We start from the raw sequence: 27,971 nt of genomic DNA, 5'->3' as shown, positions 1-27,971 counted from the left end.
TCTTATCCCTAATATTTGGCCCAATGCCTATTACTAAGAAACCAATAAATTGTTGAATACATAAAAATGGGAAAGTGGACAAAATGCTCACAAATAGTCTGTGAACCACAGTTAGATAAATTTGGACAATAGTGGAACTCAAAGCAGCATTAGTACCAGCATAGGCAACCTCAAAACTTGATCAAAATGTGAGTTCTTAGCCTCAACTCAAAACCTACTGAGTCATATATAAAGAGGGGGGGTCCCAGCAATCCATTGTTAACAAGACCCCCCGGCTACTGATATACACAGTTTATACACATTCCTGAAAATAGAGAAGACAGGAACAACTGTCTTAATGCAGCCTTTTAAAAAAAACACACATGGGTACCTGGGAGGTTCAGAAGGTAAAACCATTCACCACCAAGGAGGCAGAACAGACTCCTGAAAGCTGTCTTCTAACCTGCAATTAGATGCGGTGACACACATCACCACCCCTACCTATACATACTACTATAATAAAATTAAGTTCAAAGGCCAATGCTTGTTACAGAAGCCATGCTTTCTGGCTTTCTGTGCTCAGAGGATGCTCATTGATAGCAGTCTCAAAGACTCCCTTTTCTGCTTCTCCACACTTCCATGCTGAAGACTCTGGGATCAAGCTTCTAGTCTCAAATCTCTATTCATTCTTGTCATGAATAGTGTTTGTATAATAGCAACCATTTATTTCTCCAGTACCAACCTATCTGAAAGCACCTTGTATGAATGTGTCTTCTCAGTGCCCCTACTTAAATCCTTATTATAATATCACTTATCTTGACCACTCAACTCACAACTTTGTATTTGCGCTGTCTGGATCACTTACATAACATTATCCTCAAATTCAGTAGTTTTAAGTTGCATGCATTTATTATCTTACACCTTTGTGGACCAGACAGGAATCTGGTGTAAGCAGGACTCATCTGGGAAAGAATTAACTCCAAAACTCATTGAGCTATCTACACTTTGTCTTTACAACTATTGGGTTGAGGGTCTAAGTTCCTTACTGTGTGAACCTGTCACCATTTACTGATATTGTCACTAAAACCAGGAAGAGAGAGAGTCTTCTGGGAAGATGAAAGTCACTGTTTTCTGTAAGCTACTCACAGATCTGGCATCTCCTCATTTTTTCCCTAATCTAAACATTGTAAGTGAACCCCTTAGTGGATGCCACAGTAAAGAAGAAAATTGATTACACAAGCTTCTGGATTCAAGGAAATTGGAATCACAGAAAACATTCCACAAACCTACCTCCTACTTTCTTAAGCATGTTTCATGTGGGTAAACACAGGACTATGAAAGAATTATTTTTCTAACTTTAAGACAAGCTGCTAGAAATGGTGAGGCTTATAAGTTTTGTCAAATTCACCTAACTAGTCAGAAACTCATTAGGATTTGAACTTACTGGCTCCACACTATTCTGCCTGTGATCTTTGCATCTCTATGGTTGAATTCTTATGCTGAATATATAATTCATCCCCTTAATCTTCACTTTTTCTTGTTAATGTTTACCCTTTTGTGACTAAACCCATCATTGTGTTATTATCTTTAAATGTCTAGTAACATCAATGATTTCAGAAGCAATAGGTCTAGATATTTGCAAACTATGGTTACTCAGTTTTCACAGCAGTATCTCAATGTTAATTACTGTCACTGTTTATGTAGTAAAATTATACTGGAGTAAATTAACAAACATCTGCTTTTCTCCCAGATCCTAGATCCTCTGGGTCTCCTTGTATTCATCTGTTAAATAAGATCATTGAAGTAGAGCCTTTATAAGGCTCTTCGGTTTATATAGCACAGCGAGATGCTGAGAGTGTGAAACACACAGCAAGTTCCACTAAGTCCTCTTGCACCTTACACTCTGTCTTCTGGTGAGTTAGCCTGCAGACTGAGACACTTCCACTCCCAGGCTTTCTGAAATTATTTACTGAATCAACAGAATTTCAGGCAGATGGTTTTTATGTCCTTATGTCCTTAAAAAAACAATTCTGGCATGTGAACTGAACAGGGAGATTAAAATCTAGCTCTTCCTTTGTACTGTTTCCAGTTTTCCCTTTCATCTCTTCTCTGCCTTTCCATTTACTAGTGCTGTGAACTGAGAGAGCATCAGCACTCGGACCTGCCTTAGCACCACTGTGATGTATTCTCTGAAATACATATAAGTCAATAGAATGAATTATGATATGAAAGAATTGCCATGGCATATGTCCCTTAATGGTTTTTCTATTTAAACTTTTAAACTATTTTCTCAGAGTCCTTACATGTTATCAGTCCAAGCTGGCCATTTGTAATTAAAATAAAGATCAGTTTTAATAGACTGAGCTCAGCCTCACTGAATGGATATGAGTTTCTGATTTTCCAAGCTGATTTAGGGCTTTTTTCGAATTTTATCAACTATTACACAGCTCATTTTGGGAAAGATTTATTAAATAAAAGTATATTTAGGAAACCAAAGTGTTGCAATATAAATCAATATAAACCTGAAAGTGATATTCACACAAGACTGTTCCATTCATCTCAATATTATGCAACATCACACAAGCAGAGGCTTCGTATGCTTGAGTCATTACCCACCCAGGCCGTCCAGGAGAGAAAATATCAAAGCGCTGTCTGACTAGGGCTGTGTGAGCATCCAAATGAAGTCCAAGGTCAGTTTTCTTCATACAGCAGATACTCAATAATCACCGAATATCTGAAAAACAAAAGATGAGAAAAAACAAACATCAAGGAATTTAGGATCTAAAGAACTGAGTCTGTTCTGTTTTACTTCCAGATGTTTTTCCAGAATGGCTACACAGCTAGATATGAGAAACAAAGGGACTGAGGCTTTTCATTGAAGGGAATTAGCTACATGCTGTGCCACATGAAATGCAATGGAATTTCATAACAGAGATCATTCCTTGTGAACTCATATGCCACTGGATCTCGGTGTTAGAAGTAGGGGACAGTGAGTAAAGGTACTTGCCCACAAACCAAAAGACTTGAGCTAAAGCTAAATCGTCAGGACTTCTGAAAGGTTTCCTCTCATCTCCCTGTAGTACACACACACACACACACACACACACACACACACACACACCACACACCACATACACGTGCACACACACACACACAACACACCACACACACGCACACATCACACACACCCCACACACATACCACACATAGACCACACACACACCACACACACACCACACACACACNACNCCACACACACACACNNCACACACACNNCACACNNCACACACNNCACACACACACACACCACACACCACACACACACCACACACACACACACCACACACCACACACACACCACACACACACACACCACACACCACACACCACACACACCACACACACCACACACCACACCACACACACACACACACACACACACACACACAAATATAAAATAAATAATTAAAATTATGATAAGTTGAAAAAGGGAAACAATATACAAACACAGAATCTCAGTGGCAAAGTCACAGGGTAGTGATTGACTATAAACAGGGTAAAGGAATAAACAAGTGAGACATAAGAAACCCAAATAAATGTGATATAAGAGATAAAAGTCTTTACTAAAGTCTATCCACATGTTTGGAGTGTTTTTTTCCCTTACCTTTGAGATGTACAAAATGTTCCCTTGAATAAAAAACCAATCAAGGAAAGGTCTCCATTCTGGGCAATTATGACAAAAAAATACAAACACTAGTGTTCTGGGTAATATTTGTTTTCCAGGGCTGCAATAATAAAAAGTCTCAGACTCATGACTTCATCAACAGAAACATCTTTCCCTCACTTCTATTGGCTGCAGTTCTGAGAATAGAAGGGCTGGTTTCTTCTCTCTTCCTGGTGTCCCCTGGGCCATGTCCTCCCTGCATCTTCACATACTCTTCCTTCAAGAAGTCCTAACCTCTTTTTATACATGACACCTGTGATTCTGGATTAAACCGACAATAATTTTTCTCAATATTGTAAAAGATTCTGTCCTAAAATGTAAACATTTTCTGAGACAACACAGGTCAGAACTTCAGCATATGAACTGGAGAGGAGAAGACAATGTAGAACACACAGATATGCTCACATGGAGTTAAGAGGAGAACATTGTAATTATATAAGAGAGTGGGCAAAGGGCCACATGAAAGATTTACAGGTTCCATGTAATTTCACAGGTATAATAATGGAAAGTTTTTAAAGGAAAGAAGGGCCTTGTAAAGAAAACCCTGAGATGCAAAATGTAGTGTTAGAAAATATATTACTGATTTCTCTGTGTTCTTCACTCAGGTAAGTATAAATTCTCATACACTACACTTGGGGTCTGTTATGCATACTTACATAAATTGGAGTATCCGCTACTACAGGGAGTAGAAGAGCTCATAAGGCCTAGGAATCTCACAAAACTTAGACAATTAGGGGAGCTCAGAAAATTGTGAGATTCACAAGGCCTTTCTTCTGACCCCAGGTTATAAGAACAGCAAGCAATCTCGGGGGGTGGGGGGAGAGACCAGTGCAGCTGCCTGAAAATTGTGCAGTGAGATTCAAGGATGCCACTTCTATGACCGGTCATCCATGGGGAGATGAGGTTAGATGATGTAGCTACCCAAGGGACACCTAGGCTTCCATAAGGAACCAAGTCAACTCATTAGCTCACCAAACTGGATGTGAGTAGATTTTTGGGTTTTTTTTTTTTAATATATCATAACTGCTCTGTCTGGGATAAATAGACATGGGCTTATATTTCCCCAGGAAGTCACAGATGGAAACCTTAGACACCCCATATTTCACTAGGGAAAGCAACTTTGATAATTGGTGACAAAACCTGATTCACACTCAATGTTCTTTCCACCACCACATAGTGCCTGGAAAAAAAAAAAAAACTTAATTTTGCCCAGGACTTTATAATACAGGTGAAATGTGAATGTACTATCTAGGCCTGTGCTGAAAGATATAGGATATACTAGCCACATATCCCTAAATAAATTGGGGTCACTAAGTTTTAACCAAATGAAAGTCTAGTTCTTCTGTTTTCCTGGCTGTATTCCACATACTCGAGTGCCTATATGTGTTTGGAAGCTACCAGAGCAGGCAGCACAGATATACAGAAGATTTTAATTCGGCAAGTACTCCTGGGACACGCCAGTCCAGCATATTAAAGAAAGCACGGAAGCATTTTTTTTTCCAGAAAGTTTTATGAAGCTTAACGGTGAAGATTTTTTTCAAATAGCAGGTGACAGCTTATTTCTAATATAAATACATGTGGTCACAGCACAGAGAAGTCTCTCACAGAAACCTTTGTTATAAATTTCAACTTCACATTGGCCTTTATTTAAATAAAGCTCAACTTTTCTGGAAGTCTACAGTTATAAAGACACATTGCTGATACTCCCTAATATAAATTATGTTGAATAATCTCAAATGGATAAATATAAATTCAAGATTATTCCAAAAACTCTCCCTTTCTGAAGAAACTCTGGATTTTTCTCTCATATATAAAATACTATGGATATGCCTGAATGACATTTTATTACAATGTTTAAGCACTAGTGAAGAATTCCTTTGCCTATATGTAAATTTTAAGACAAGGATTTACGACTAAAGCTTTTCCTAAATTCACAAAAATGCATTATAATATAAAACTACAAAAAATTACATTTATATTTCAACAATGACAAATGTTGTGAGGTTATGGTTGTAGAGATGTGAATGAATATTCTGAGAGGTATCCGTGACATAGCAGCAGACTTCTGGGTGGAATTTGCCTTAAGGACAGGCTCAAAATCCCAGATAGAGTACATCTCAAAGGACAGTACATCTCAGCGGTAACCCCACAAGCCACAGAAAAGATTTTTCTAAACTACAAGAGCTCATAATTTCTCCACAAACCTATAAAGTCGGAATCTCTGCTAGCAGAATACTGGTCTCCCCATCTTTATAAGCTCGTTGGATAATTCTTCTTCTACTAAAATTTAAGGCAAACATGAATTATGAAATAAAATAGAAAACCCATATGCTTGACGTATGTCTGTAGGGACAGATTATTAGTCATCCTGGCTCTAACAGTTCCATACAAGGTGAAGAAGAACATCATTTATAAAGCAGATAGCATTACATGTTTTGTGGCTGTTTTCTTACTCTGAAACCAGAACACTGACAGTATTTTCAATTATAATTAGAAAGGCAGAAAATGCCTCACACTCCTCCAAACACTTACCCAACCTGCATACACAATTACATGGTCTTCCTGAACATGGAGGAGAGAGAAAAGCAACTTCTGACAGTCATTTTTAAGTTTTCTGATTCGAGTCTTTCTTTTATTATCTTGTATTTTTTTTCACTGTAAAAATCAGATGTGCCCTAAATTTATGTCTAATGAATTGAAACTGCATGCGAAATACTAACAATTAGTAAAAAACAGCAGAATTTGAAAACATTAGTCAATTCTTTTAAAAGGGAAAACAAGGTGGACGTTGTGGCTCACTCCTATTATCCCAGCATGTAGGAAGATGAGACAGGAAGATTACCATGAATTCAAGGCCCCTTGGGACATATAGTAATTTCCAGGCCAGCCTATGCTACATAGTGAAACTCTACATAAAAGGAAAAATAGTAACACCATAATAATAATCATTCTAAAGATTTACGTTTTTTAAAATAGAAAGGAAAATCATAGTAAGATATATCACTTGAGTTAACACCCAATGATCCAAATCAATCTGTTGATTCTATTTAATATTTTGACAAATAGTAGAAATGAAAAGAACAATTTATTTAATTAATAAAATTGATCTTGCCTGATGATTGTAATGTACATAATGACTAGGAATTGAGAGGGAAATTATATATATAAATGTGTGTGTGTGTGTGTGTGTGTGTGTGTGTCTTTGTATATCTTCAAAGGTTGAGAGAACAATAGAAGAATTTAAAGGGATATGAATGAATACAAGCAGGACCTTCCATAAGGCTAACTGAACACCTACTGTGTACTTAGCACTCATCCGTGCTGGTTTTACACATATCAGCATAAACCTAGTCATTGCAAACCTGAGCTTACATAGTACCAATGAGTCAACTCAAAAGAAAACCCCAGAGAGTCTCTTTCACACCCTGAGATATTGCTGGTATCTGAGTCACCATCAGGGAGGGATGCAAAGTGTACTTATAAATTACTTCCCAACCTGCTAGATCATTTTGCTTGGCAAGTGTCCACAGTGTTGCTGACACAGCCTGGAGACGCGTGTGTGCTAAAGCAGCATGTTTTGTTCCTCCTTTTTAGGAAGCAGGAGGACTCTTCATCAGCCTATTACTGTCTAAATAAAGTGAGATGGTGACAGGTGTAGGCTATGGGACTCAATCCACTCTTTTTTATCCTGGCAAGAGGATCTATCACCCATCCAAAAAGACATTCAGTCCCTGAAAACACAATTTTAACGCTTCATCAAAGCTCGAGGAAGCCTGAAGATGTTTTGGAAGTTAGCCAATTAGGTGTATCTGCAGGGCGTCTGCTCTCTCTTTCACTCAGCTAGCCTTCACTGTCTGGGTTCTTTCATCCTTTACTAAACAGGAGCAGATGAGCCCCAGGCAGCAAATAGGATCTAAAAGGAACAGGTTTTGCACCCTCTGAAAGACAAGTGCTTTACAGACAGAGAAGGCACATCAGAGAGTCTATCCCAGGCTAGACAGTTTATACTGAATGCTATTAAGCACAGCCCTACAGAAAACAATGTGGATGACCAGAAAATATATATATATATATATATATATATATATATATATATATATATATATATATATATATATATCACCATGAAGGAGAAAATAATATCTTCCCCAAGTGAGAAATTCCTTATCTCTTTTTTTGAAAATAGGTTATTTTATCAAACAATATATACTGATTATGGATATAATTTAAAGGGATATAAATGAATTCAAGCAGGACTTTCCATAAGGCTAACTAAACACCTACTGTATACTTAGCACTCATCTGTCCTCGTTTTACACATTTCAGCACTTCATAAACCTAGTCATTGCAAACCTGAGCTTACATAGTGCCAATGAGTCAACTCAAAAGAAAACCCCAGAGAGTCTCTTTCACACCTGTTCTTCTCCATCTATTCCTCCTAGTTTCTTCTCACCCCGACCCGTTCCCATCCAGTTCCACTCCCTTTCTGTCTCTCATTAGAAAGCAAACCAGCTTCTAATAAATAATAATAAAATACAGTAAGATAAAAACAATACCCATCCCATTGTAGTTCGACAAGAAAATGAGACAAGCCCAAAAGAAGACATAAGAACCAGAGACCCATTTGTTCACACACTTAGAAATCCTATAAAAACACTGCACTAAGACTTATCATAGATACTCAATGGACCTGGTGCACATCTGTGCAGCCCTGTGAATGACGACTCCATCTCTGTGAGTTCATGTGAGCCTTGCTCATGTTGATTTGGAGGGCCTTGTTTGCTCAGTGTCCTCCTTCCCCTCTTGTTCTTCCATTCTTTCACCTTCCTATTCCACTCCTCCACATGACTCTCTGTTGGGCATTGGGCTATACACAGACAGTCTGGTTTCCAGTCGAGTTGAGGTTTGAACCCCAGGACCCAGTGGTGATAATTCACCTACATGGCACAGTAGGGGCTCTCTCATACTCCTGCAACTCCAGCTCCTAAGTTACCGCCTCCCACATCCCCCACAGGAGAAACATGGCTAGCAGTCACATAGGCAGTGTCCAAAGCCTCTGACCTTCAGGCTAAACTCCTCCCCAGTTACCTAGAAACAGTAAAGACCATAAGAGGGGCTGCTTGGCCCCACCTCTCTCTTACTCCTCACTCTCACCCTCTTACTCTCTCACTCTCTTTGTCTTCTCTCCTCTCTCCTCTCCTCTCCTCTTCTCTTCTCTTCTCTCTCTCTCTCTCTCTCTCTCTCTCTCTCTCTCTCTCTCTCTCTCTCTCTCTCTCTTACCTTCTCTCTTTCCCCTTGCCTTTCTATAATAAAGCTCTAAAACCATAGACTGTCTCTGCTCATCAAGGCCAGCTGAGCAGACTCTCGCCTGTGTGGGAACCTCTCTTCCCTCAGCCCTCTCTCCCATAACCCTGAGCTACAGGGTGTAACCCCAGGGCCTCTTTTGGTTTTGGGGGCTGCCCCTTGTCTACCCCCCATCGAGTGGGTCAGTGGCTTGGATGCCCACCCAGGGCCGAGTGGAAAGCATCTGGCAGCCCTCCCTTGTCTGCCTGCCCAGAGCATAGGAGGAACTCTGGCGGGGAGTGGGCTATCCTCCCAACCCCCAACTTCCTCTGCCCCCTTCCAGTTCCCACAACTCTCTGAGCCCTGAACAGAGGGATTTATATACTCTCCATTCAATAAGTGCACTAACAATTGAGTTATTCTTCCTGTCTCCCCTATTAGACCATGAGCCCTTAGAGGGATCATGTCCACTTGCTCATCTCTCAACCTTGGTAGATATCTAGCCTAGCCCCATAAACATTTATAAATTTAAATACATAAATTAGAGGGAATCAATGCTCTGCACATTTTCTTTATATCCCTGTTTGGGTTCACTTTGTTTGATTTTTAATAATGTCAGTGTCCTTTCCTGTTTATCTTGCAGGAACCATCCTTTATTAACATGTCCGGAGTTGTCTCTCTTCAGTACAATTGCCTGGCTCTTGTAGTATTATATACTCTGTTTAATCCCCGGCAAAGAAAATCATTGCATACATAGATTCTCACTCACTGGCAAACAAATTCATCCTTGAATTAATTCATCTATCCAACCCAATCTTTGGTCTGACCCTCCTGTTTTTAATCAGTGAACCATGCTAGTTACATAAACAGACTCTGGATCAATCAGTCCACAAAGGTGCTGATACGTCTACTCTTCCTTATTTTCCTTTCCTCTACTCTCTGCCTACTTTCTCTTCATTGAAGTACTGGCTCAAGAATTAGCCACTCATAAATCTCTCCACTCATAAACCAGACTGCATTTGTAACTTCTTCCCAGTGTTTATGCCATACGCTGCTAAACTGAATCACTGAGAATTACTGCCTAAACCAAAATGGAAAAAGACGGGGTCAGTCTCTGCAGCACCCTTAAGTAAATGTCCATGAGGGTTTGAACAAGAGTGCCCCATATTGCTTGTATAATTGAGTGTTTAGTTACCAGTGAGTGGAACAATTTGAAAAGATTGTTAAAATTAGGTAGGTATGGCTTTGTCAGAGTAGGTGTGGCCTTGTTTGAGGAAATGTGTCACTGGGCTTTGAACTTTCCTATAGCTCACTCTCTTCCTGTTGCCTAGGGATCAAGATGTAGAACTCTTCTTATTCTCCAGTACCATTCCTTCTATGCCTGCTGCCATGCTTCCTGCCATGATGATAATGAAATAAACCTCTAAAACTATAAGCAAGGTCCCAGTTAAATGCTTTCTTTTATAAGACTTGCTTTGTCCGTGGTGTCTTTTCACCACTGTAGAACAGTGAATAAGATAATGTCCTACTATGACATCACACACACACACACACACACACACACACACACACACTTACCCCAACTGTATTAGATGAATGAATAAATACATAAAAAGAATTTTACAGAAAATGTGGTACATTTATACAATGGAGTACTGTGCAGCTATTAAAAACAATGAATGTATGAAATTCTTAGACAAATGGATGAGGTAACCCAATCACAAAAGAACACACATGATATGTACTCACTGATAAGTGGATATTAGCCCAGAAGCTCAGAATCCTTTTTAGAAGGGGGAGCAAAATACCCATGGAAGGAGTTACAGAGATAAAGTTTGGAGCAGAGCATGAAGGAATGACCATCCAGAGACTGCCCCACTTGGGGATCCATTCCATAAACAACCACCAAACCTAGACACTAGGCAGATGCTAACAAAAGCCTGCTGACAGGAGCCTGATATAGCTGTCTCCTGTGAGGCTCTGCCAGTGCCTGACAAATACAGAAGTGGATTCTCACAGTCATCCATTGGATGGAGCACAAGGTCCCCAGTGAAGGAGCCAGAAAAATACCCAGAGAGCTGAAGAGGACTAGAGCCCCATAGAAGGAAGATCAATATGGACTAACCAGTACCCTCAGAGCTCCTTGGAACTATACCACCAATCAAAGAAAACACAAGGTGGAACTTGTGACTCTAACTGTATATGTAGCAGAGGATGGCCTAGTCAGTCATCAATGGGAGGAGAGGCCTTAGGCCCTGTGAAGGCTCTATGCCCCAGTATAGGGGAATGCCAGGACCAGGAATGGGGGTGGGTGGGTTGGGGAGTGGGGGGGGGGAGAGATAGTGGATTTCTGAGGTGAAACTAGGAAATGGGATAGTATTTGAAATGTAAATAAGGAAAATATCTAATTAAAAAAAAAAAGAATTTTACAGACGTTGAAAATACTACACTGCCTACTTTTCTTATCATCCAACAGTGGGTGCTATAAGGATATTGATTTTTAAACATGGGTTAAAACTGAAAGGAAGAAATAAATACTGAGACTGAGGAATGAATACTAAGACTCAAAACTGAAGAAAATGATACTCATATTCTCAATCAAAAAATACAAGTTTAAGATGGCTGCTGATTTGTAAGAACTTTTTTTTTTTAGTTCTTCAATAGTTTTTATTGTATGTTACTAGGCACAAGAAATAATTCTAAGTTCTAGTTTCAGATAGGTCACATTTTTGCCTTGACATACTACACTAAACAATTAGGTGTAAAATATAATAGTGTTTTGTAATTATTTGTAATAGTTTTTACTTTTAAAACATATAAAAGCATACAATTGTTGAAAGGAATTTTAAAAAAAAAAAATTCTGTATTAGTAAAAGTCTCGGCTATTTGGACAGGTCTTTACTAAAAGAAAATTTGGGGGGCTAAACATGGTGACACACACCTTTAATCCCAGCACTTGGGAGGTAGTGTCAGAGGGAGTTCAAGGGCAGCCTGTCTACATGGGCAGTTCCTGGATAGCCAAATCTACATAATTGAGAAATTTGCCTCAAAAAGGAAAGGAAAGGAAAGGAAGGAAGGAAGGAAGGAAGGAAGGAAGGAAGGAAGGAAGGAAGGAAGGAAGGAAGGAAGGGAGGGAGGGAGGAAGGGAGGAAGGGAGGAAGAAGGAAGGAAGGGAAGGGAAAGTCTTTTGAAATAACCGTTTTGCTTTAAGAACAGATCCATGTGAGATAATGTGGATTTGCATCAGACTACTATTAAAAATCAGTTAAAGTGGTCAAGACCACAAGGTCTAAACCCTACACAAAGAAATACAAGCAACTGAGGAATTCTGAGAGTGGGAGAAATAGTCTTTCACAGGGAAGAGTATTTCAATCCAACGCCAAATGACCAGCCCTAAAAACATACACATAGGTAACACATTGTAAAGACTGAACAGGTGATAGTTAGTAATATATGTATATACACATACCCACAAGCCTGTAACAATAATCAATGAAAAAAAAGAGGCTGTGAATTTGAAAGAGAGCAAGGAGGAAGTGATGTAATTTACTCAAAAGTAAATGAAATCACTTTTAAAAACTAAAAAACAAAAACCATTTAGCTCTTCATTGTGAATTGCAGAAGAAAAAAAAAAAAAGATGCTAGGCATACATATCAGAGATGCCTCGGAGTGGGGAACTAAAGCAAGTATGATCTTAAGCAAAATAGTAGAGCCTTGTTCAGAATCTGTGCACTAGTGCTCCAGAGAACGCATTGACTCCAGTGTGGTCAGTATTCTTAGAGAAGCACAATGTGTACCACAGAGCCAGGTCAGTATTCTTCTTAGATCCACCTGCTTCTGCTCATTTTATCTGCCCAGACAATAGTGTCTGTGTTGAGCACCAAAGTTTGCTGCAAATTAACATTCTTAGAAACTTCCAAATTAAACTGTTTTCAGTTTAGTAAAATATGTAATAGTCACTAATGGTATGTTATTTTAAAGGGTCTACACTGAATCTCACTATAACTAAAGGTTCTTTCTGAAATCATCACCCTATGTGTCTGTGTATTTTTCTCTGGTTTCATTTCCTGCTGAATATTTGCTGTAGAAAAGGTCTTGTGAGAGAACTTTCATGTGTCCAAGTTGGTAGAAAATTAGAGTGGTTTTCATGCTGGAAACCAGCTGTGAACCAATAAAAATGGAAATCTACAAGAAATAGATAAAATTGTAACCCCAAAGACAAGGGATAGAAGGGAAGTTCCCCAAATATTTTACATCTGAATATATTATATTAGGTTTCATGGTTTTCAAGACTGAATACCACATGTAAAATTACAATGTCAGAAATAAAGGCCTTTATAATCTACTTAGCAAGCAAGAGAATTTCCAATATAGACTCACTCAAAATACTATAATAAATATTATTAAAGGTGAATATAAGATAGATCATATGCAAATGAAAAAATAAGTATATCATATTTTTTTAACTTTTACTTATAGACTTCCTAAAGAGTGAACTGAAATAAAGGTATGTCTCAAGAATAATTAAGAATCGTATCCTACAGTTACCCTCTTTGTCAGTAGTAGCAACAGTTACTATTAAGAGAAAATAAGGACACCAAAGACTTGGCTTGACAACAATGTGTAACTCTTATGGATCTTTGTAATTATTTTAAACCCTCTGCATATATGGATCAATTTTTAAACTATTAACAGTGCTAGTAAGAACTGTTAGATATTTAATACTGACCTTCTAGATGGCCTAATCGGCCATCATTGGGAAGAGAGGCCCCATGGTCTTGTAAACTTTATATGACCCAGCACAGGGGAAGGCCAGGGCCAAGTAGTGGGAGTGGGTGGGTAGGGGAGCAGGGGCGGGGGAGGGGGTATAGGGAACTTTCGGGATAGCATTTGAAATGTAAATAAAGAAAATAATAATAATAAAATATACTGACCTTCTAGATTTTCAAAAGGCTCTAAGAGATACTCTTCTATGTAAATAATTAAGCAAATATTTATTTAAAACCAACTAACCGTGTGTAGGCATTAGGCTAACATGCAGTTTCCAATTCCAAAGCACTGACTGTCACATGTGATCATTACAAAGTGATGAGACCGCACCTGCTCAGGTGTGTGCCTCGTCACTCTGGGAATTCCTGGGCTTCAGCACTTGGCCAAAGCATTGGGATTTCACTTCTCCAGAGAGACGTGAAACAAAATCTTTTTTTCTTACTGTGTGTGAAAGCTAGAAAGCCACCTACATCCCTGGTCTATTGAGTGTCTTCACTGAGACGCACAGAAATGAGGAAGCTTACCTTGTAGGGTTGTTTGAATGAGGCACGTCTTCCAGATACAGTAATTGTGCTGTGATTGTTGCTGCTGATGGCAGAAGCAGAGCCAGCACTGCTGTAGGCTACGGGTCTGGGAAGGAGCAGGATGCTCTAGAGCCTGTGTGGGGTTCTACCTAGCTAAGGAGAGAAGGGAAACTATGTTAGGTAAAAAGAACAGCAAGTAAAAAGAGTTGTGCAAAGGAACTTATTTTAAAAACATATAATGTGTATTTTTAATGAGATACTAATTTAATGAGATGATAATTTCGTGAGATACTAATACAGGAGTCAGGTTGAAAGGAAAGAAGTAGATAGGGTTTTAGAAATTTAAAGTAGCACACTCTACTGAGTGCCAACTGGGACTCCTGTTTGTCAGAGAAAGGAAATGTTGTTGTCTGGAAACATTTCCACACTCACACACAGAGATGTTACTGACGTGAGGAAAGCCTGCTACCAAGTATGTACCTTTAGAGCTGAATAGCCTGCAGGCAAGGGGAAGTATGTCTTTTGAAATAATAAAAATCTTTCAGTCTCAATATTAACATTTCCTTTTTTCCTTTTTTCTTAGAAATGCTATTTACACAATGGAATATTACCAGCTACTAAAAAGAATAATATTTTGAAATTTAAAGGCACATAGATGGAACTAGAAGAGATCATCCTGAGTAAGGTAATACAGACCCAGAAAAACAAACATAGTATATACTCACTTATAAGAGGATATTAGCCATAAGGTACACGATAACCAGGCTACAATCCACAGACCCAAAGAAGCTAAGTAATAAGGAGGGCCCAAGGGAGAACCCTTGAATCTCACTGAGAAAGGGAAATAAAATAGACATCAGGTGTGAGTGAAGGGAGGAATCTGGATAGGAGAGGGGGTGGGGAAGGTACAAGGAGGGATCAAGTGTGGGGAGGATGAGGACAACTACAGGGAAAGAAACTGGAATCAGTGGGAGGCGGGCATCTCTGACATGAGCTAGAAACCTAGCACAACGGAGACTCCCAGGAATTTATGAACGTGACTCTAGCTAAGACTCCTCAAAATGGATGTGGAACCTGAAATGTCTACCTCCTATAACCAGGCAAAGCTAGGGACACCAACCCAGCCACAAAAACTTTGACCAACATTTTTTTTTTTTTTTTTTGCCTGCCTGCCTGCCTACAAGATGTGCAGGGATAAAGAAGGAACCAAAAATAAGGGAGTAGCCAACCAATGACTGGCCCAACTTGAGACCCATGCCATGAGAGAGAGAGAGCCCACCCCTGACACTATTAATGATATTCTGCTATGCTTCCAGACAGGAACCTAGCATAACAGTCCTCTGAAAGGCCTCACTCGGCTGTGGATGGAAACAGATGCAGAGAGCCATGTCCAAACACTAGTTGGAGCTCTGGGAATCTTGTGGGAGAGGGAAAGGATGGATTGAAGGAGCCAGAGAGGTGAAGGACGCCACAAGAAAACATACACAATCAAGTACCCTGGGTCCACAGGGGCTCACTGAGACTGAACCACCAATCAGAGAGCATGCACAGGATGGATCTAGGGACCCGACACAACAGATGTGCAGCTTGGTCTTCATGTCGGACACCTAATAGCAGGAGCAGGGGCTGTCTCTGACTCTTCGGTCTGACTTTGGATCCCTTTTGCCTAACTTGTCTAGTCTTAATAGAAGATGTGCCTAGTCCTACTGCAGCTTGATATGGCAAGGTAGGTAGCTATCTATGAAAGGCTTCCCCTTCTGTGAGGACAAAGGGAAGATGGATGGAGAGGGGGGAGGGGAAAGGGAAAATCTGAAGGGAGGGGAAGCGGAGATCAGGATGTAAAGTAAAACAATAAATTAATAGTAATAAAAAAAGAAATGCTATTATTGCTGACAAGGAGTAAAAATGTATATAAACAAGTTCAATTCTGCATGATCGGTGAAGTTGTGCAGACAGATGGATTTGTGCATATTCATTTGTACAATTAATTTACCAAATAAATATATAGTTCATTTTAAAAGCACATGCTAGAGTCAAAATAGACATGGTGAAGCCACGAGGACTTCTATTCATTTTTAAAATTGATTTGTCCCAATTTAAAGTGGCCAATCATCACAAGGACAAAAGGGTTAAATATATTCAAGATATGAGGACTCTTAACCATGATGAACAAGAAAATTAAAAGCAAACCAAAACCCCTCTCAGGTGTGAGTTTATCATGGATGAAAGGAACAGCCACTTGGAATCTTTACTTAACATCTGGCTGAACCTGAACCAGACACACTTCATGTACAGACAATCAGATTAAGCTCAACATCTGGCTGTTTTAAGTGAGTTCAGATAAAGCATCCCAACTCCGTGGCATTTGTTCCTCTTAAGATTACTTACAACAGAACCACTTGTAATGCTCTCCCTCAGATGTACTGAGCTAAACATCTATAGAGCAGCTACCTTACATGTGAGCTTTATCAAAATGTCTTTCATAATTTACATGAACGGGAAATTTGGAAACCAAAATTTTAAAATCTCATTTTCCTAAAAATTAACTGCTTCAAATTCAAATGGTGAAGGAATGCTTACTGTTATTTTATTGTTTGGTATATGAGAGAAGTGTAGGATAGGAGACATAATTCTCGTCCTCAATAAGCTCGGAGAGTGAGAAGATGAAAACCTGAGAGAAAAGATGAGATACAGTATTGATTTCCTGGTATGAACAAGAATGTGCTGGGTTCTTTTGATGTGAATCACGGCTGGGAAACATCACAATACCCTTGTAAGACAGATATTTTGAGTTGAGTTAGGTTGAACTAGTGGAGGTAAAAATGACTCATTAAGTCAGGAGAATTCTGAGAGGTAAGTGATGGACATGGTCTGGGATCAGTTTGCTCACACTCTCCACAGAAGTAATTGTGAGAAGCGTGCATTCCCAGGACTCTCACTCCCTGCGGAAGGAGAGAATGCATCACAGCATTTAGAATGTTATTGCAATTTCACTGAAAAGGAAAGAATTTTTGATAACTCATACAAGGAAACAGCACCAAAAACAGTAGGAAAATGAACCCAACCAGATTTTCTTTGGGGGGGGGGGTCAGCTTACAATACCCACGTTACACTACATTGATAATGGGAGTCAGCATAGGAACTCAAGGCAGAAACTGAAGCAGAGGCCACAGAAGGATGCTGCTTACTGGCTTGCTCTTTATGGCTTGTTCAGCTGGCTTTCTTATACCATTCAGGACCTCTTGCCCTGGGTTGGTACCTCCCACAGTTGGCTGGGCTTTCCTACATCAATCATTGATTATAAAAGTGCTCCAACGACTACAAACCAATCTTATGACAGCATTTTCTCAACTGAATCTTTCTTTCCAAATGACTTGAGCTTATGTACAGATGACATAAAACTAACCAACACAGTTTCTTTTTTTAAAAAAATTATGTGCATGTATGTCTCTACACATCTGTGTCCACTCTTCAATTACTTATGTAATTTGCTATGGCTTTGGGGATTTTGTTATTATAATATTTTGACTTTTCTTAATGAAGCTAGTCTTTTCTTTTTTAAGCTTTAATGTCTGACAAGAACTTCAAGTCCCTGAAGAAAGAAATTAAAGAAGATATCAGATGAAAAGATTTCTTATGCTCATGGATAGTTAGGATTAACACAGTGAAAATAGCCATCTTACCAAAAGCAATCTACAGATTCAAAGCAACCCCTATCATAATTTCAACAGAACTTCTTATAGACCTTAAAAGAGCAATTCTCAACTCCATATGGAAAAACAAAAAACCCAGGATAACCAAAACTATCCTGAACAATAAAAGAACTTCTGTAGTAACCACCATACCTGACATCAAGTTGTACTACAGAACAATAGTGACAAAAACTGTCTGGCATTGGTAGAAAGACAGACAAGTGGATCAATAAAATCTAATAGAAGACACAGAATTAAACCCACACACCTATGAAAATTTGATTTTTGACAAAGAAGGCAAAACTATAAATGGAAAAAAAAGAAAGCATATTTAACAAAATGGTTCTGGTCTAACTGGCAGTCTGCATGCAAAGAATCCAAATAGATCCATATTTATCATCCTGCATAAAACTCAAGTCCAAGTGGATCAAGGACCTTAACATAAAACCATATACAACAAATCTCATAGAAGAGAATGTGGGAAATAGCCTTGGATATATTGGTACAGTAGACAATATTCCTGAACAGAACAGCAATAGCTCAGGTTCTAAAATCAATAATTGATAAATGGGACCTAATGAAACTGAAAATCTTCTGTAAGGCAAAGGACACTGTCAATTGGAAAAACAGCAGCCTAAAGATTGAGAAAGGGTCTTCATATACCCTAAATCTGACAGAGAGTTAATATCCCACTAAGTTTTCTCATTTAACCCCCAAATTAGATAAGAGTTCTACGGTCTGTTACCATTTGAAGTGGCTTGTGGGTCTCTCATCTCCACAAAAGGCAAGTGATGGACCCTTCTGTTGTGGGGTATTCACCAAAGCAGACTGCTCAGATGTGGGTTTATGCCCAAGGGAAGTTTTTATTGGCCATCCAACAACTTCACTGGGTATTCTGAACCCCAATATAGCTCAGACCCTTTCTCAGGGTGAGCTTTTAAGCACAAAATCTATTTCCTCAGTTGGCACACTTCAATTAACAAGAACTGTTTGCCAGAAAATAACTGCACAAGCCAAATGCACAGTTAGTACATTGAAAAGCTTTCCCATAACTATGTTCTTTGATATATATATATATATCTTTGCCTTCATCCTTGGCTAAGGTCTGGGGACCTACTAGGATCTGGGGTCCAATAAACCTTTCATATCACCACATGTTTAAACTGGCTATTGACATAAACTACTAGTCATTACAGTTACCTGTACTGTAGTTACTCTGTATTCCACAAAAGCTCTCCCACTGCACCAAAACCTTCTTTAAAAAAAAATAACATGTGTGTATGTGGGAGAGGGGGTGGTGGGAGGAAATTGATGGTGTCCCAAAGTCCAACATATTCTCTGCCTTCGTGAAAACACAGGAAAGATTTTAGAGGTCAAAATCAGGTCTTGCCTTTTCTCTGCTTAAAAACATTTAATTTCTCTCATTGCACTCAAGTTTAGGCAAAAATCGTTGAGATGGAACACAAGGTCCTCATAATCTATTCACTCATAAATCTTGGTTCCACAACGATACCTTTTCAGCTTGTCATTGCTGTCTCTTCTCCTGCCATGAGTCTCCTGGCTACCTTAATATGACAAACAGGATCCTAAGTCAGGCCTTTGCAGCAGCCTTTCATGCTGCACTGCTGAGTGGTACTATATCTGGATCTGAATGTGGTTCAGTCTCTCCATTCCTTCATCTCATGAGGACAGTTCTTCTTTATCCACATCACACAAAAATCAGCCTGTTCCATCACTGCCTCCTCTCTCACTATGTCTCTTACATATCATATTACTGTCTGGCCACCTCTATTTGTTCATCTGCAATCTTAGTCTGTCCATGAAAACCATCCTAACAGATGTCAGCTCCTGAGATGCTTTCATTCCTGAAATCCTTCAAGTTGACTATGCACCAACTCACTTACAGTTGGTGGTGACGCTCACTCTCTGTTAAGTTTAAGTGACAGTGTTGTTAGCTGCTGTATTTTTATTTTCCTTTTTGTTGTTTTGTTTCCTTGACAATAAATCTATATACACCCTGTAGCAAGAATTGCTTTTTATTGGTTGGTTGGTTGGTTGGTTGGTTGGTTGGTTGGTTGGTTGGTTGGTTGGTTGGTTGTTAAGCAGGGTCTCACTTTCTAGGAATGGTTAGCCTAAAATTGTCTCTGTTGACCAGGCTAGTCTTGAAGTCACAGAGAACTAGCAGCTTCTACCTAGGATTAAAGATATACCAAACACATTTGGCCCAAAACAATAGTTCTTTTGTGTAGTCTCTCGTAGTTCCAAAGACAAATGTATTTTGATTTCAATAAATAGCATAAGGGGTGAACAATAGTAATAATTACCATTGGATGTATAATTAGCAAGTCCCAGGTCAAGGAGCCTGTGGATAACATAATATCATCACCTTGTGCAGATGAAATTCAGGTAGCCCACACATGTTCTGAAGCCTGTCTGAGATGGAGAATAAGAATCAAAGCCTTTTAAAGTCCACAGTTCACAATCTATTCCTCTAACACTGTCCCAAATTAATTATTTCCATTTGTTAAGCATCTACTATGGGCCTGGGTATGCCTGACACTTCACAGGTTAGTTCACACTCAGAAAAACACAGTTGGCAAATAGTATCAATTTTGCTTTAGGAGTGAGAAAACCATAGCTTTGGGGGTTCTACCACCTGACTAAGGAAGGACACCCCAGGAATGGAAGCCATGAATGCTCTACTTGGCTGCACAATTGCACTCACTGTGTATGTGCTGCCTGGCAGCTCAAAGACCTGTTTAAATAACATGTTCTGCACTGAGGTCAGTGAGCTTTGTCAGAGAGCGGAGTCCTTATTCTGTGAGATTATAATCACAGAAGCTGCTTCGTCTGGGGGCAGGGTCTCCCTTTTGCCTTCTTTCTTGGACTGGTGTTAAACTTCAATACCAAGAGAAAAGAATTGACAGGTGACAACAAGGAAAGGGGTTTCCCCAATCCCTTTGGTTTTGGCAGGGTTTAGGTTATCTTAGCATATCTTTTCTTCTCTCATTTACCTATATTTCCCAGACAAGATTATGAAAAAGATGGAGAAAGTTAAAGAGGTGACCCTTCCTCTATGCCTTAATTACCTATATATTTTAAAAAAAATGGCAGCTGGACAGTAAAACCCTTTGCTCCCAGTGTGACCCGGAGTGGTGTGACTGACCTTACAGAAGCTTTCTAAAGACTGCTTTTTAAAAAAATCATTAAGCATTCATTTTTAAATGTCATAATAAACAAAAATGTTTACATATGTATATGCATGTATGTTTAATCCTTTAAATTGTCATATATACATGTATGAATATGATCAAAACCTCTTTTGATACTCACTCCAAATCCCACCAGTACTCCACAACATATTTCCCTCCCAGTTTCAAGTCCTCTTTTTATAATTTTTATTATTTATTTATATTTTCTCACTGTGTCCAGTTATTGCTGCCCATATGCGCAAGGGTTTGGAATCCTCCATTGGGGCCACACTCCAAAAAAAAAAAAGTAACCATCTTTACAGATGAGCACTCTCAGCCAATTATTTTCAGCACGTTGGACGGTGACGCATCTCTTCATTAACCACACCCACTGCAGTAAGAAGTTTCTGTGATCAAGGACGATCAATCACAAATCAATGGGTATAAACATATATATTTATAAGGCAATGTGATTATAAGACCACTTAGAAAAAACACCAATAGTTTCTCCCCTAGAGCCTTTAAATCCCCTAGCCATGGATTTGAAAATCTTTAAAGTATATGAATTTCTGTCTATGGAACAGGTCTCAAATTAATTCAAATAAGTAGGTGGTTACTCCTATATGCAATCCTGCCACTATTGCAGTGGATACATAATGACTGGCAAGTTAGTATTGTAACATACAGGGTGCATACCTGGGCGGGACCATTTATGTCTTTTATCCTTTAGCAGCCAGCACAGCACCCTCCAGCCTTGGAGTGTTAACCAGTAAGGAGCGTTTTCCTGTCGGCTCAAGGTTGGTTTCTTTGTGTGCCATAACTAAAGCATGCAGTGTCTTCAGCAATAGGTGTTATCATCTAGCTATGGTGAACAATCAAGAGCAATGGTAGTAGCCTGACATGATTCAGGTGACCCTTGTGCATTTCTGACTCATAGGGAGTTAACACTTACCAGACACTGAGATTTTCATATAGTAGACCATGTCTTCTGAAACCCAGATTTCTTATTTGTTCACTAATGTACTCTAGATATAGATATAGATATAGATGATATAGATTTTTATATATTTTTATATATATTTATTTTTTATTTTATTTTTATTTTTTTATGCCTTTGTGTGCCTGGAGCATCAGGGAACAAATTCAAATTCTACACTTAAGAATCCAGAATCCAGTCTTCAGAAGAAGACTTTGAAAATAGAATAAATAAACCAATAATAAACAAGGAGGATTTACTGAGGAGAAGGATGACTCCAGGGAGTATCGGGAGCCCGAGCCAAGCTTCCCAGCACAGTCCTGAATTGCATGGCTGTCAGTCAAGCCTTGATTCCCCTGTGCAATAGATCAGCAAAGCCAACAGCTTCATCTTCAGCATCTGTACTTACACCCTGCTGGGCTTTGCTTGTGCACTGGCTTTGTTTGCTGGGTCTTTGGGTGGGTGAGTTTGCTCTGCTTTGCTTTATTTCAAAGAAAAACTTCAGTTCTGAACTTTGATCCTTATACAGCCAATGCTTTGATAATATCAGAGGCCAAATATGTCTTATCAGTGTAGACAAAGCCCTAAGGTTTCTAGCAGGCTCTGTCTGCTCCTTCCCACCCCCACTCCGCCCCAGCCTGCATATTAAAGACCTGAACTGAAAACCTAAGTCTTTCTGAGCCTTGCTGTCTTCTGAAGCTTGATCCCCACCTCCAGCACAAAGGAGTTATGAAAAACGTCTTTAATTCAAGAAAATACTTTGTGCAATTTTAGTATCTGCATTACGACTTCTTGTGACCGATTTTCACAGAAGCAAGTAGGGCTTCTCAAAATTACATCTGTAAACACAGGGACAGTGGGGGGTATGGAGGGGAAGACCGAGGAAATGAGCCTATAATAAGTGGAGAAGGGAGGGGCAAGGGGGGAAGGAATAAAACCCGGGGTTTTCTGGATGTTTTTGTTTCTTGCAGCTGGATGACGGTATATTCTTGTTGTTTACTTCTGCCATCTAGTGGTGACTACAGAGTAATGCCTAAATCAGAGTAGTCTAAATCTAACACCTTTTCATTAATTTTATTTAAAAATTTTCAGACATGTACACATGTATTTTATCATATTCAGCCCTCTCTCCCCTCTGATATTCCTTGGGTCCTCCATTCATACTATTCCTAACTGAAACCGCTTCTAATTTTATTTGTGCATTGTTTTCAAGACTGATTAAGTCCAATTGGTATTATCCAGTATTTATCTTTGCAAAAAATCCTGCACCATTCTGTCTGTGACTGATCCATGTTTGTCATTGTCAACAGGAAGCCATATCTTGAAAACAAAGATGAATTTGGAGAAGTCACAGATTTCTCTCAGCCAGCATCATTCACTGGGTAAAGTCTCTCGCAGGAAAAAAAAAAATGTATTTTAAGTTCTAGTGGGTCAACCAATCGCTTTTTCTAAATATTGAATATGCATTTTAACTGCTAATTGTATCCTCAAAGCAAAACAATTGAACAAAGCAATAAAATGGAGCTATAGTCTCCGAGTATTTTAGTTAAAAATCAAAAATACATGTATTGCCCCTTTTTAAAAGTTATATATAAACTCACACATATTTTATATAATCATTTATATCAAATTTTTAAGTTTGATTTTAAATAACTTATTTTAAAATTGAGAAAAAATTGAAATGGGAAATATTCTTAGAGGAGGTTACACTTGACACATGGTTGACAAGGCCGTAAAGGACAATAATACACAGGTAGAAGAATATGTTGATTCAAAGATCTCCAGGCAGACCCAAAAAGTCCTGTTATGTAGATCAGTCTTGCTTTGAACTTGCAGTTTTCCTGCCTATAGTCCTCTGCATTTCGGTTTACAGGCATGCACTGCAATGCCTATGTAATTTCAAAACCATTCTTTGGGGGCAAGGAGGGGGGAATCTCTCCATGATCACCAGCAGGTTCTGCTGAAAACTCAGCAATGTAGAGCAGGGTGCAGTGTTTCGCAGTGCTGTGCAGCAGGGTGCAGTGTTTCACAGTGCTGTGCAGCAGGGTGCAGTGTTTCGCAGTGCTGTGCAGCAGAGTGCAGTGTTTCACAGTGCTGTGCAGCAGGGTGCAGTGTTGCAGGTTGCTGTGTTTCAGAATGCAAATCGCAGGGTGCATGTAAAAGGGTGAAGTGTTGCAGGATGCAGTGTTATAGGAATCTGTGTTACAAGGTGCTGTGTTGCTGTGTGCAGAATGCAGGGTGCTGTGTTGCAATGTCCTGCATTGCAGGATTCACTGTTGCAAGGTGCTGTGTTGCAGGGTGAAGTGTTGCAGGGTGAAGTGTTGCAGGGTGAAGTGTTGCAGGTTGCTGTGTTGGAGGATACAGAGTTTCAGGGTGCAGAGTTTCAGGGTGCTGTGCTATAGAGTGCAGTGCGGCAGGATGCTGTGTTTCAGGGTGCAATGTAGCAGCATGCTATGCTGAGGGGCAATGTGTTCCAGGGTGCTATGTTGCAGGGCACAGTGTGGCAAGGTAGTGTATCAGGCTGCTGTGTTTCAGAGGCCAAGTTTCAGGATGCTGTGTTGTGAGGTACAGTTTTGCAAAGTGCTGTGTTCCAGGGTGATGTGTTGCAGGGTGCAGTGTTACAGGGTATTGTGTTATATGGTACAGAGTTTCAAGGTCCTGTGTTGCAGGATGTGTGTTCCATGGTGCTGTGTTGCTGTGTTGCAGGGTTTCAGGGTGCAGGGTTGCAAGGTACATGGTTGTAGGGTGGTGTGTTGCAGGGTGCTATGCTGCAGGAGGCAGTGTTGCAGGATTCAGTGTTCTAGGACAGTGTGTTGCAGGGTTCTCTGTTACAGGGTAATGTGTTACAAGGTGCAGAGGTGCAGTGTGTTATGTTGCAGGATGATGAGTTTCAGGATGCAGAATGCAGGATTTGGTGTTGTTGTTACAGGGTTCCAATTTACACGGTGCTTGTTGCAGGGTGCAGAGTTGCAAGGTGATTTGTTGTGGGTTATGTGCTGCAGGATGCTGTTTTGCAGAGTGCTCTCTTGCAGCATGAAGTGTGTAGGATGCAGTGCTGTAGGGTGCTGTGTTGCAAATGGTCATGTCACATGGTGCAGTATTGTAGGTTACAGTAATGCAAAATGTTGTCTTGCAGAGTGCTGTCTTGCAGCATGCAGTGAGCGGCGTACAGGGTTGCAGCATGTGGTGTTACAGCATGCAATGTTGCAGTATTGCAGCATTCAGTGTTGAAGTGTGCAGTTTTGCAATGTGCCATGTTGTGGGGTGCAGTGCTATAGGGTGGTGCATTGAAGGGTGCTATGTTACAGGGTGATGTGTTGCAAGGTGCAGAATTGCAGGGTGCTATGTTGCAGGGTGATGTGAAGCAAGATGTTGTGTTTCAGGGTGTAGAATGCAGGGTGTGATGTTTTAGAGTGCAGTTTTGCAAGAAGGTATGTTACAGGGTGCCATGTTACAAGATGCCATGTTACAGGGTGAAGTGCTATAGTCTGTTGTGTTTCAGGGTGCAGAGGTTCAAGGAGATGTGCTGCAGTGTTATGTGTTGCAAGATGCTGTGTCACTGGGTGCTGCCTTGCAGAGTCCTGTCTCGAAGCATGCAGTGTGCAGGGTGCAGTGTTACAGGGTGCTTTGTTATAAAGGGTCATGTCATATGGTGCAACATTGTAGGTTACAGTGTTGCAAAATGCTGCCTTGTGGGGTGCTGTCTTGCAGCATGCAGTGTGCAGGGTGCAAGGTTGCAGCATGTGGTGTTACAGCATGCAGTGTTACAGCAAACAGTATTGCAGTGTGCAGTTTCGCTAGGTGCCATGCAGCAGGGTGCAGTTTTACAGAGTGCTGCCTTGAAGGGTGCTGTGTTGCAGGGTGCAGTGATGGCAGGGTGCAGTCTTGCTGTGAATACAACAGTGCACTGCAGAAGTTGCTAAAGGATCAGGAGCAAATCTAGCTGTGGAAAAGAATTGCACACCTACCTGCAGTGAGAGGTCTGCACTTTAAAATCAGAAATAATGCTTCTTTGTGTTAAAGGATAAAAGAAAATACAAGGAAAGCTCTGTGTAAGAAGTAATAAGCTATACACATGGCTGGCTTTCTGGAAGAGAATTTTGCAATAAAATAGACTCAGGTTTAGACATATGGATGACAAGCCCAAAATTGAGAAGTGGCAAGCAAAAGCAGAAAAGTTTGGTTATGTTTCGAAAAATAGAAAAGTGGGCAGACAAGCGTTGACCTGGATCTTCAAATATCCCAAGGGAACTTTTTAAATGTAACTCACACATACAGATATAAGATATATCTGTATTTTCTAGCATAAAAGAAACAATTATTGACTTCCTGGAGTCCCCAGATAGGTCAGATGGGAAAAGTAGGCTTGTGCAACAAGGTCGTCTGTGCATATTTTCACCACCAACCAGATTTCTCCAAGGACTGCTTCCTAGTGCTATCTATGTTGGGCATCGTGTCGTTTGTCCTTTTCTGCCTTCTTCCATCCTGTTCCAGCTCTCTGAGCTACCTGTGTTTAACCATTACTGATCCCTCTACACTATTTAGTTTTTCCCAAGGACCTTGCCGCCAGCAACTTTTCTATCTGCATACCTTTCGTTTCATCTCTTTTCAGTTAGCAGTAGTCCAAGTTTAAGTGAAGCTGAAATGAGAACCTTAAACTCTGTTTAACATCAAGCTCTGTGATTTCAAACTTATAGCAATGGAGAGAAGAAAAATTCTACTTATTTCCAGGAATTCTTCACTTAAGCTTCAATGAGCCACAAGCACTTAAAAACCTATGAACCTTCAGTTGATTGTCCTTTGGTCCAACAGGACCTGGCATATGTTGTTATGCTAGTCACCCTGTAACTGAATGACTTTTCCATGTCCTGGATCCCTGACTGCAGTACCACTGCAGGGAAATTTCTTTTTAAATGTCTTTACTGGTTTCGTAGTATTGGGATCGTCAATGATCACCATCCCTTGAACAGTAGTTATGGTCTTGTGCCATTTCCAAATCTAATGTCGTACTTCTCACCCAATGTTCTACTTTTGTTCCATCAAACATATTATTTTTATAAAGATGATGACACAATTATTTTTGCATGTCTGTTTGTTTAGTATCCATGTTCTTTTTCCTAGAAGAAAAATAAGGCATAACATTATGTTCTCTGAAAGCATGTTTATTGCCAAAATTAATCAGAGCCACCACCATTCCCAACAGGAAGCACATGAATAATTATCTGAAGGAAGTTTAATAAGGAACTATTGGTAGAATGACTATCACTTAGTCTCTGCCTAGTGGGGGATAGTACCAGGACGTACTCTTTTCAATCTCAGACCTGAAGGTTGGGAAGAAAACACAACTAGAAATGAGGGACCAGGGGACTTAAGTGAAGAGGTCTCAGGCAACAAGAGCAGGGACCTGCAGTAGAGGTGCACTAGCCTTTGGACACTCTGTGTGTAAAAACCATTGCTTCCACTTCTCTCTCTTCCATAGACAAACTTCCCTAACTGAGGCTACCTGAGGCCAAACCCCAAAAGAAAGCAAGCAGCTCCTTTAGATCAGCCTCAAGGACACAGAGCGTGGTGACAAATAGCTCTGCGAGAACACTGAGAACACATCCAGAAGGTGGCCATACCCAGTACTGCGAGAGGGTCTGACCTGGAAAGATCCTAACAATGCGTGTGCAGTCTGCAAATAGCATCCTGCTTGGGAATGCAAACATGAACAAAACTCCTTTTTAAAAGCTGGAGGCTAGACCCAGCCTCTGTTAAGAACACTTATGGTGCCAGGCAGTGGTGGCGCACGCCTTTAATCCCAGCACTTGGGAGGCAGAGGCAGGCGGATT

The 27,971-nt window shown here is 40.0% G+C and overlaps 1 pseudogene across 4 annotated transcripts in view; it reads right to left on the bottom strand.

Annotated features, from left to right (window-relative positions):
• The window catches only part of LOC110334638, a 120,859-nt pseudogene that overhangs the window by 17,779 nt on the left and 75,109 nt on the right, over positions 1–27,971 (bottom strand). For 2 of the 4 annotated variants that reach the window (XR_003845459.1, XR_003845460.1), the window contains exons 3-5: positions 16,862–16,952; positions 14,282–14,434; positions 2,596–2,713 (exon numbers count right to left, since the gene is read on the bottom strand). The product of XR_003845459.1 is annotated as a protein SMG5 pseudogene, transcript variant X1 (transcript). The remainder of the gene's footprint in view (positions 1–2,595; positions 2,714–14,281; positions 14,435–16,861; positions 16,953–27,971) is intronic. The other 2 variants (XR_003845461.1, XR_002381133.2) reach the window with 2 other exon arrangements.

Source organism: Mus pahari, chromosome 17, assembly GCF_900095145.1.
Source record: "Mus pahari chromosome 17, PAHARI_EIJ_v1.1, whole genome shotgun sequence".
Classification (NCBI taxonomy): domain Eukaryota; kingdom Metazoa; phylum Chordata; class Mammalia; order Rodentia; family Muridae; genus Mus; species Mus pahari.
This window is presented reverse-complemented; position numbering and strand designations above follow the sequence as displayed.